The following is a 9,233-nucleotide window of genomic DNA, read 5'->3' on the forward strand; positions in this document are numbered from 1 at the left end:
GGATGGGTGACTATTTTATAACTTTATATATCCAGACTGTAAGTATATATGTAATGTAGTCACTCATAATAATATGTAATATTTCTGTATTTTGCTCATTTTATGCGCGTTAATTTCACATGAATTCCTCTCTAGCACTCATCGAAGGCGGACGCTTTCCTTTCCCTCTCCCTTATCTCTCCTGCTTGCTTCTTTGTTTTGTCTCGTCTTAACTTCCTTGTTGCCTCTTTTTGCACTGCTCTCCAAAATCTGAACAATGGCGTTGATCGACCGTCCACTTATCGCCATTGACAAGATGGGCCCCGGGGGGATTTGCCTCGTCCTGACAGAACGGTTGTCGCCGGACTCTTGGGGGAAGCGGCGTGCCACGTGCCCGGCGACCCCTTTCAATGGAGCGCATTGAAGACATCTACATATTCGTAATCATGATAACAGGACATCTGCTGACTGGAGTAAGCGTTGCTCTGGTGAATCGACAAATTGGAAGACGTTCAAAGTACCCTAAAGCTGCCACAAATGATCGGAGGGATGGGCAGAGCAGTGAGCGTTCAGACTTTTTTTTTATTTAGGACTAAATCGCCGAACTGGACAACATCTTGGAGATGCCGTCTGCTCTGCATGGCGAAGTACGATGAATTTGAGGACCAGAAAAAGACAAGTAGAGAGAAAAGTTTAGATGTTTTTTTTGCTGGCTCAAACACAAACATTCTAATTTGGATTGATTTCCCGGTCTGAGGCGAGGTCGTTGTTTTGAGATTCCCCCTAAAAAGGACAGTGTAGCACGACACAACAAACTCCTTCCGTGTCTCTCATGGACACACCACTGTTGCTTGTTGACTTTCTTTGGACTGACTCTGCAAGAGCACCACGGTCGCCGAACAAAGCCACTCTGCAGGCTCACGCAGGTCTCAAATGAAGCACGTCCCCCCGGGAGTTTACCATTTTTCCAAGCGGCGACCCGATCTTACATTACATTGTACTTAAAATGCAAGTTTGTTGTTCTTTTTGAGTGCAATTACATCAAATTCCAGCCATCCAGACACAACACACCAATCCTACTAATCATGGCAGACTTCATGAAAGATAACAAGTGGCAGGTTGTGAGTTCAAACCCCGGTCGAGTCATACCAAAGACTATAAGAATGGCACCCATTACCTCCCTGCTTGGCACTCAGCATCAAGGGTTGGAATTAGGGGTTAAATCACCAAAAATGATTCCAGGCGCGGCCACTGCTGCTGCTCACTGCTCCCCTCACCTCCCAGGCGGTGAGCAAGGGGATGGGTCAAATGCAGAGGACACATTTCACCAAATCCAGTGTGTGTGACAATCATTGATACTTTAACTTTAACAAAGATAACGAAACCTTATATTTTTGAGCCTGAATATAAGGAGGATGGTCTTCAAGTTTTAGAGGCTGTGTACTAAACAGATCCAGCTTTTTTAAAACACTAAGCATCAAGTAGCAGTCTTGCTAAGTGCTAAACAAGAAATAGAAACTACGAATATGAGAAAACAATCACATACTGTACACTGTCTGCTCTCACTGGGATGCCGACTCATGGGATGTTTATATATTCCCGTTTAGATGAAGAGTTACTATATTTTTGGGACTATAGATCGCACACAAGCTGCACCCACTAATTTTTATAAGAAAAACTAATATTTCGGACTATAAGCCACAGATACATTTGTTGCAAAAATAATATTTACACAGTAAGATTCTTTAAACGTCTATTTACACACCTTAACTGTTTCCAAACGGTGTCTGTAATACGGCAGTAAAACGGCTGAGCAAACAAAACAAGAGTTAGCTAAACAGACTCAATAACTCCACGGTGACGTTTTGGGTGAGTTTACTGAGGAACTTGTGAAACTGAAACAATACAAAAAAGAATGCCGTGGTAAGTTGATAATACTAACACAGACACTCGTAAAAGTGTTAGCATATTAGCTAATGCTAACGGCGTACAAATATGCATGAAAACACTACGCCAGACATCACACATGGGACGGTTTAGTAAGTATAAACAGTTTTAGATATATTGTAAAAACGTACAAAACGTTGCTTGGAGTGATGACTGACAAATCCATACGAACAAAACAAACAAACAAAAAAACAACAACACCCTGTCAGTGTTTAGGCTTGGGTTTTATAAAATAAAATAATTTTTATTTTTACTGAAAAATCCATAAATTAGCAGCTCCATTCTTATAAGCCACATAATCCAAATCATAGGGTTAAACACAAAAGGTTGAAAATAACATCTAGGGGTCTAAATTGAATATCAGAGTTGACCAAGTTCTCGGTGTATGGCCACAACCTTCTACTATCCAGGTGAGGATTTAGAAAATAGTTAGTCTTCCTTAGCGTTTATGATAACAATATTGCTAATACTTGGTTAATATTCAGGTCAGCAGAAATATATAGAGCACAGCGGTCAAACTCAAGGCCCGGGGGCCAGATGTGGCCCACCACTTCATTTTATTTGGCCCTGAAAAGCCTGGAAATAATATGTATCAATAAAGTACTGTAATTTTTCTTACTAAATGTATTATTTCTTTCTGTTTTGGAAGAAAAAATATATATGTACTCCATGTAATCGCAAATTATGTTGACTTAAATATTTTCTAATTATGCAAAAATATATTATAAAACATTCAAACCATTTTTTTAAATATAAATAAATATTAGTAATATTGATTTCAAAGCAAGTTATCCATCGAATTGTGCAATGTAAAAGTAACAATAGATTTCATGGTAAAATTATGACATTTACTTTGGTTTTTACAGCATTTTTCTCTTAATGAAAAAAAAAACAGTACTTTTTTTTACTGTAATAAACTGTGGTGCCGTTTTGGCATTTACAGTAATACACCGAAACATCTGCAGTTGTTGATTTCCGGTATTAAAAAAACTAATAAACTGGCATCTCAGGTGACAACATTTTACTGTAAAATTTCATTTTTTTACACATATACACACACATAACACTCATCTACTCATTGTTGAGTTAAGGGTTGAATTGTCCATCCTTGTTCTATTCTCTGTCACTATTTTAGAACACACACATTATACAAATATACATTATAAAATCAATAAGAAAACGGGAGCTCTAATATATTTTACTTTTTTTTATTTTAGAAAAAAAAAAAAAAAAAAAAAAAAAAATATATATACATATATATACTGTATATATATATATATATATATATATATATATATATATATATATATATATATATATATATATGTGTGTGTATGTATATGTATGTATATGTATATATATATATATATATATATATATATATATATATATAAACATTGTATTCTGTATTTTTTTATTTTCATTTATATATATATACTTTGTATTTTTTTATTTTCATTTATATATATATATATATATATATATATATATATATATATATATATATATATATATATAAAAAAAAAAATATATATATATATATATATATATGAAAATAAAAAAATACAAAATTCAAAACATATATATATATATATGGGCAGCACGGTGGAAGAGGGGTTAGTGCGTCTGCCTCACAATACGAAGGTCCTGAGTAGTCTTGGGTTCAATCCCGGGCTCGGGATCTTTCTGTGTGGAGTTTGCATATTTTCCCTGTGACTGCGTGAGTTCCCTCCGGGTACTCCGGCTTCCTCCCACTTCCAAAGACATGCACCTGGGGATAGGTTGATTGGCAACACTAAATTGGCCCTAGTGTGTGAATGTGAGTGTGAATGTTGTCTGTCTATCTGTGTTGGCCCTGCGATGAGGTGGCGACTTGTCCGGGGTGTACCCCGCCTTCCGCCCGATTGTAGCTGAGATAGGCTCCAGCGCCCCCCGCGACCCCAAAAGGGAATAAGCGGTAGAAAATGGATGGATTTTTTTTAATCTGTCCTTTCAAAAAAAAAAAAAAAAAAAAAGTATAATAATAATAATAATAACATACTATTTATATAGCATGTTTACAATCATTTTTAAATTGGACCAAAGTGCTTTACAGATTAAAAAGCATAGAGCAAAAAAAAAAACCTAAACAAAAACAAAGAAAGAACATAAACAATGAATAAGCTAAACAAGATAATGCAAAAGCAATACGGTAAAAGGGTTCGAATAAAAAGTAAAATTGCAAGATAAAAATAATGAAATAATAAAAGTGCAACAAATTGAAAACAAATCAAAATAAAATAAAAAAATAAAAAATAAATCAAGTTTTTTGGAGAGGCTTTATGGGCCCAATTAGCAGCATTGTTAGCCACCTTTTAAAAGAAAACAACATGTTCTTGTCATGCATAAGGATTGTGAAAGACAGGCAAAAGAAAAAAGTGCAGTTCCCTATTACGTCCCTCAGTACCGATCACACCATTTTGACGTCCAGTAGAGTGAATAGAAAATGCGACTTTCAAGTTTTTTTTATTTTTTCCACCCCCTCGTTCCGCTCCACAAATCAAGTCAAGCCCAATTAGGATCCCTCCAAAACCCGAGATGAAGAGGAGCGTCTCAGAACTTGTCATCATTAAATAACAAAATTGGCGACCGCGGTTCAGATTCTCGCCCCGTATCATCTGGATTGGTGTCAGTCCCCCTCTCTCGCTATTTGATAACAGTTCAGTCCATTTACGGGGGGGAAACTCCACAAAAACCCAATCAGCCTTTCTCATTTGAACACTTTCCTCCAACTTGCTCTCAAACGCTCCTACTTTACCGTCTCACACCCGCTCGCACTATTTATTGTCTGTCGTGGCTCGAACTCCCGGGGTCTTTTCTACATAGTTAGATTGTGCGGCAGAGTCGAGAAGGTAGGGGGGCTCTCGAACACAATCACAAAGCCCCCAGTAAACATAGCGTGAGGCATCCGTGGCGCCTAATGCCGTTCCCAATCGAGCTGGTTGTGGCAAACTTATCGGCAAACTCTCAATCAATTCCCAGAAACGCTAAAAACCAATCTGGCGCGCGGCGGCGGCTCCCATAAGCTAGCATAATATTGTGAGAGTCCAGTCCATAGTGGATCTAATATAATATTGTGAGAGTCTAGTCCATAGTGGATCTAACATAATAGCGTGAGAGTTCAGTCCATAGTGGATCTAGCATAATATTGTGAGAGTCAAGTCCATAGTGGATCTAACATAATAGTGTGAGAGTCCAGTCCATAGTGGATCTAACATAATAGTGTGAGAGTCCAGTCCATAGTGGATCTAACATAATAGTGTTAGAGTCCAGTCCATAGTGGATTTAGCATAATATTGTGAGAGTCAAGTCCATAGTGGATCTAACATAATATTGTGAGAGTCTAGTCCATAGTGGATCTAACATAATAGTTTGAGAGTCCAGTCCATAGTGGATCTAACATAATAGTGTGAGAGTCTAGTTCATAGTGGATCTAACATAATAGTGTGAGAGTCCAGTCCATAATGGATCTAACATAATAGTGTGAGAGTTCAGTCCATAGTGGATCTAGCATAATCTTGTGAGAGTCAAGTCCATAGTGGATCTAATATAATATTGTGAGAGTCTAGTCCATAGTGGATCTAAAATAATAGCGTGAGAGTTCAGTCCATAGTGGATCTAGCATAATATTGTGAGAGTCAAGTCCATAGTGGATCTAACATAATAGTGTGAGAGTCCAGTCCATAGTGGATCTAACATAATAGTGTGAGAGTCCAGTCCATAGTGGATCTAACATAATAGTGTTAGAGTCCAGTCCATAGTGGATCTAGCATAATATTGTGAGAGTCCAGTCCATAGTGGATCTATTATAATAGTGTTAGAGTCCAGTCCATAGTGAATCTAACATAATAGTGTGAGAGTCCAGTCCATAGTGGATCTAACATAATAGTGTGAGAGTTCAGTCCATAGTGGATCTAACATAATAGTGTGAGGGTCCAGTCCATAGTGGATCTAACATAATAGTGTGAGAGTTCAGTCCATAGTGGATCTAACATAATAGTGTGAGAGTTCAGTCCATAGTGGATCTAACATAATAGTGTGAGAGTCTAGTTCATAGTGGATCTAACATAATAGTGTGAGAGTCCAGTCCATAATGGATCCAACATAATAGTGTGAGTCCAGTCCATAGTGGATCTAACATAATAGTCAGAGTCCAGTCCATAGCTCAATCACACTTTCCTCTAACTTGCTCTCAAACGCTCCTACTTTACCGTCTCACACCCGCTCGCACTATTTATTGTCTGTCGTGGCTCGAACTCCCGGGGTCTTTTCTACATAGTTATATTGTGCGGCAGAGTCGAGAAGGTAGGGGGGCTCTCGAACACAATCACAAAGCCCCCAGTAAACATAGCGTGAGGCAGCCGTGGCGCCTAATGCCGTTCCCAATCGAGCTGGTTGTGGCAAACTTATCGGCAAACGCATTACTTGGAAGTTTCTTCTTCTCAATCAATTCCCAGAAACGCTAAAAACCAATCTGGCCCGCGGCGGCGGCTCCCATAAGCTAGCATAATATTGTGAGAGTCCAGTCCATAGTGGATCTAATATAATATTGTGAGAGTCTAGTCCATAGTGGATCTAACATAATAGTGTTAGAGTCCAGTCCATAGTGGATCAAACATAATATTGTGAGAGTCTAGTCCATAGTGGATCTAACATAATAGTGTGAGAGTCCAGTCCATAGTGGATCTAACATAATAGTGTGAGAGTCCAGTCTATAGTGGATCTAACATAATAGTGTGAGAGTCTAGTTCATAGTGGATCTAACATAATAGTGTGAGAGTCCAGTCCATAGTGGATCTAACATAATAGTGTGAGAGTCCAGTCCATAGTGGATCTAACATAATAGTGTGAGAGTCTAGTTCATAATGGATCTAACATAATAGTGTGAGTCCAGTCCATAGTGGATCTAACATAATAGTGAGAGTCCAGTCCATAGTGGATCCAACATAGTAGTGTGAGAGTCCAGTCCATAGTGGATCTAACATAATAGTGTGAGAGTCCAGTCCATAGTGGATCTAACATAATAGCGTGAGAGTTCAGTCCATAGTGGATCTAGCATAATATTGTGAGAGTCAAGTCCATAGTGGATCTAACATAATAGTGTGAGAGTCCAGTCCATAGTGGATCTAACATAATAGTGTGAGAGTCCAGTCCATAGTGGATCTAACATAATAGTGTTAGAGTCCAGTCCATAGTGGATCTAGCATAACATTGTGAGAGTCAAGTCCATAGTGGATCTAACATAATATTGTGAGAGTCTAGTCCATAGTGGATCTAACATAATATTGTGAGAGTCTAGTCCATAGTGGATCTAACATAATAGCGTGAGAATTCAGTCCATAGTGGATCTAGCATAATATTGTGAGAGTCAAGTCCATAGTGGATCTAACATAATATTGTGAAAGTCTAGTCCATAGTGGATCTAACATAATATTGTGAGAGTCTAGTCCATAGTGGATCTAACATAATAGCGTGAGAATTCAGTCCATAGTGGATCTAGCATAATATTGTGAGAGTCAAGTCCATAGTGGATCTAATATAATATTGTGAGAGTCTAGTCCATAGTGGATCTAACATAATAGCGTGAGAGTTCAGTCCATAGTGGATCTAGCATAATATTGTGAGAGTCAAGTCCATAGTGGATCTAACATAATAGTGTGAGAGTCCAGTCCATAGTGGATCTAACATAATAGTGTTAGAGTCCAGTCCATAGTGGATCTAGCATAATATTGTGAGAGTCAAGTCCATAGTGGATCTAACATAATAGTGTGAGAGTCCAGTCCATAGTGGATCTAACATAATAGTGTGAGAGTCCAGTCCATAGTGGATCTAACATAATAGTGTGAGAGTCCAGTCCATAGTGGATCTAACATATTAGTGTTAGAGTCCAGTCCATAGTGGATCTAACATAATAGTGTGAGAGTCCAGTCCATAATGGATCTAGCATAATAGTGTGAGTCCAGTCCATAGTGGATCTAACATAATAGTGAGAGTCCAGTCCATAGCTCAATCAGCCTTTCTCATTTGAACACTTTCCTCCAAGTTGCTCTCAAACGCTCCTACTTTACCGTCTCACAGCCGCTCGCACTATTTATTGTCTGTCGTGGCTCGAACTCCCGGGGTCTTTTCTACATAGTTAGATTGTGCGTCAGAGTCGAGAAGGTAGGGGGGCTCTCGAACACAATCACAAAGCCCCCAGTAAACATAGCGTGAGGCATCCGTGGCGCCTAATGCCGTTCCCAATCGAGCTGGTTGTGGCAAACTTATCGGCAAACGCATTACTTGGAAGTTTCTTCTTCTCAATCAATTCCCAGAAACGCTAAAAACCAATCTGGCGCGCGGCGGCGGCTCCCGTGGGGGCCTGATTGATGGGCATGGGAAGGGAATACGCGTATGCAAGCGAGGGTCCTCGTCGTACGTGTCCTCAGACCTCATCGGATGGGGAATGTGGATTTGGCAAAAGCTAACTTGCGGACAGATTGCGGGCGAGTGGATTGATATTCTGCACGGGGGGAGTGACAGTTCATCTGAAGGAAGAATGGAAGCCGGAGTGAAAAACAAACAGGCAGATCCATATCGAGGCTGACAGCGCCGCGAGGGCAAGGAAACCGAGAGAAGCAGCGGGGGGGAATAAAGTAACCCACAGAGAGCAGGAAAGTTGCTGAATTAGTAATTAGTCTGATTAATAAGCATTTTCTGATGTCAGCGTCGTAAATATTTCTGACAGCATTTGAAGCTCTCCATCACATCTGCCGTCCCACTGTGATCTCGCTCATCTAATCACGTCAAGGCTCGCTTGGGGGGCCTGGGATCCTTCGCCGTGCCGTCACGACATCCGGAACGTGTTTTCGCCACGCCTGAATTCACGGCAGATTTTTTTTCCGAAAGTTGCGGCAAAAGTCGCAATGTTTTTTTTTCCCCCCAGAACCGTTGAATCGAATTTTATTAGAATCAGAATCAGAATCATCCATCCATCTTCTTCCGCTTATTCGAGGTCTGGTCGCGGAAACCCCAGACTTTCCTCTCCCCAGCCACTTCGTCCAGCTCTTCCCGGGCGATCCCGAAGCGTTCCCAGTTCCAGCCAGGAGACATAGTCTTCCCAACGTGTCCTGGGTCTTCCCCGTGGCCTACTACCGGTCGGACGTGCCTGAAACACCTCCGGGTGGCATCCTGACCAGATGCCCGAACCACCTCATCTGGCTCCTCTCGATGTGGAGGAGCAGTGGCTTTACTTTGAGTTCCTCCCGAATGGCAGAGCTTCTCACCCT

The sequence above is a fragment of the Nerophis lumbriciformis genome, linkage group LG15 (genome assembly GCF_033978685.3).
Source record: "Nerophis lumbriciformis linkage group LG15, RoL_Nlum_v2.1, whole genome shotgun sequence".
Lineage (NCBI taxonomy): Eukaryota > Metazoa > Chordata > Actinopteri > Syngnathiformes > Syngnathidae > Nerophis > Nerophis lumbriciformis.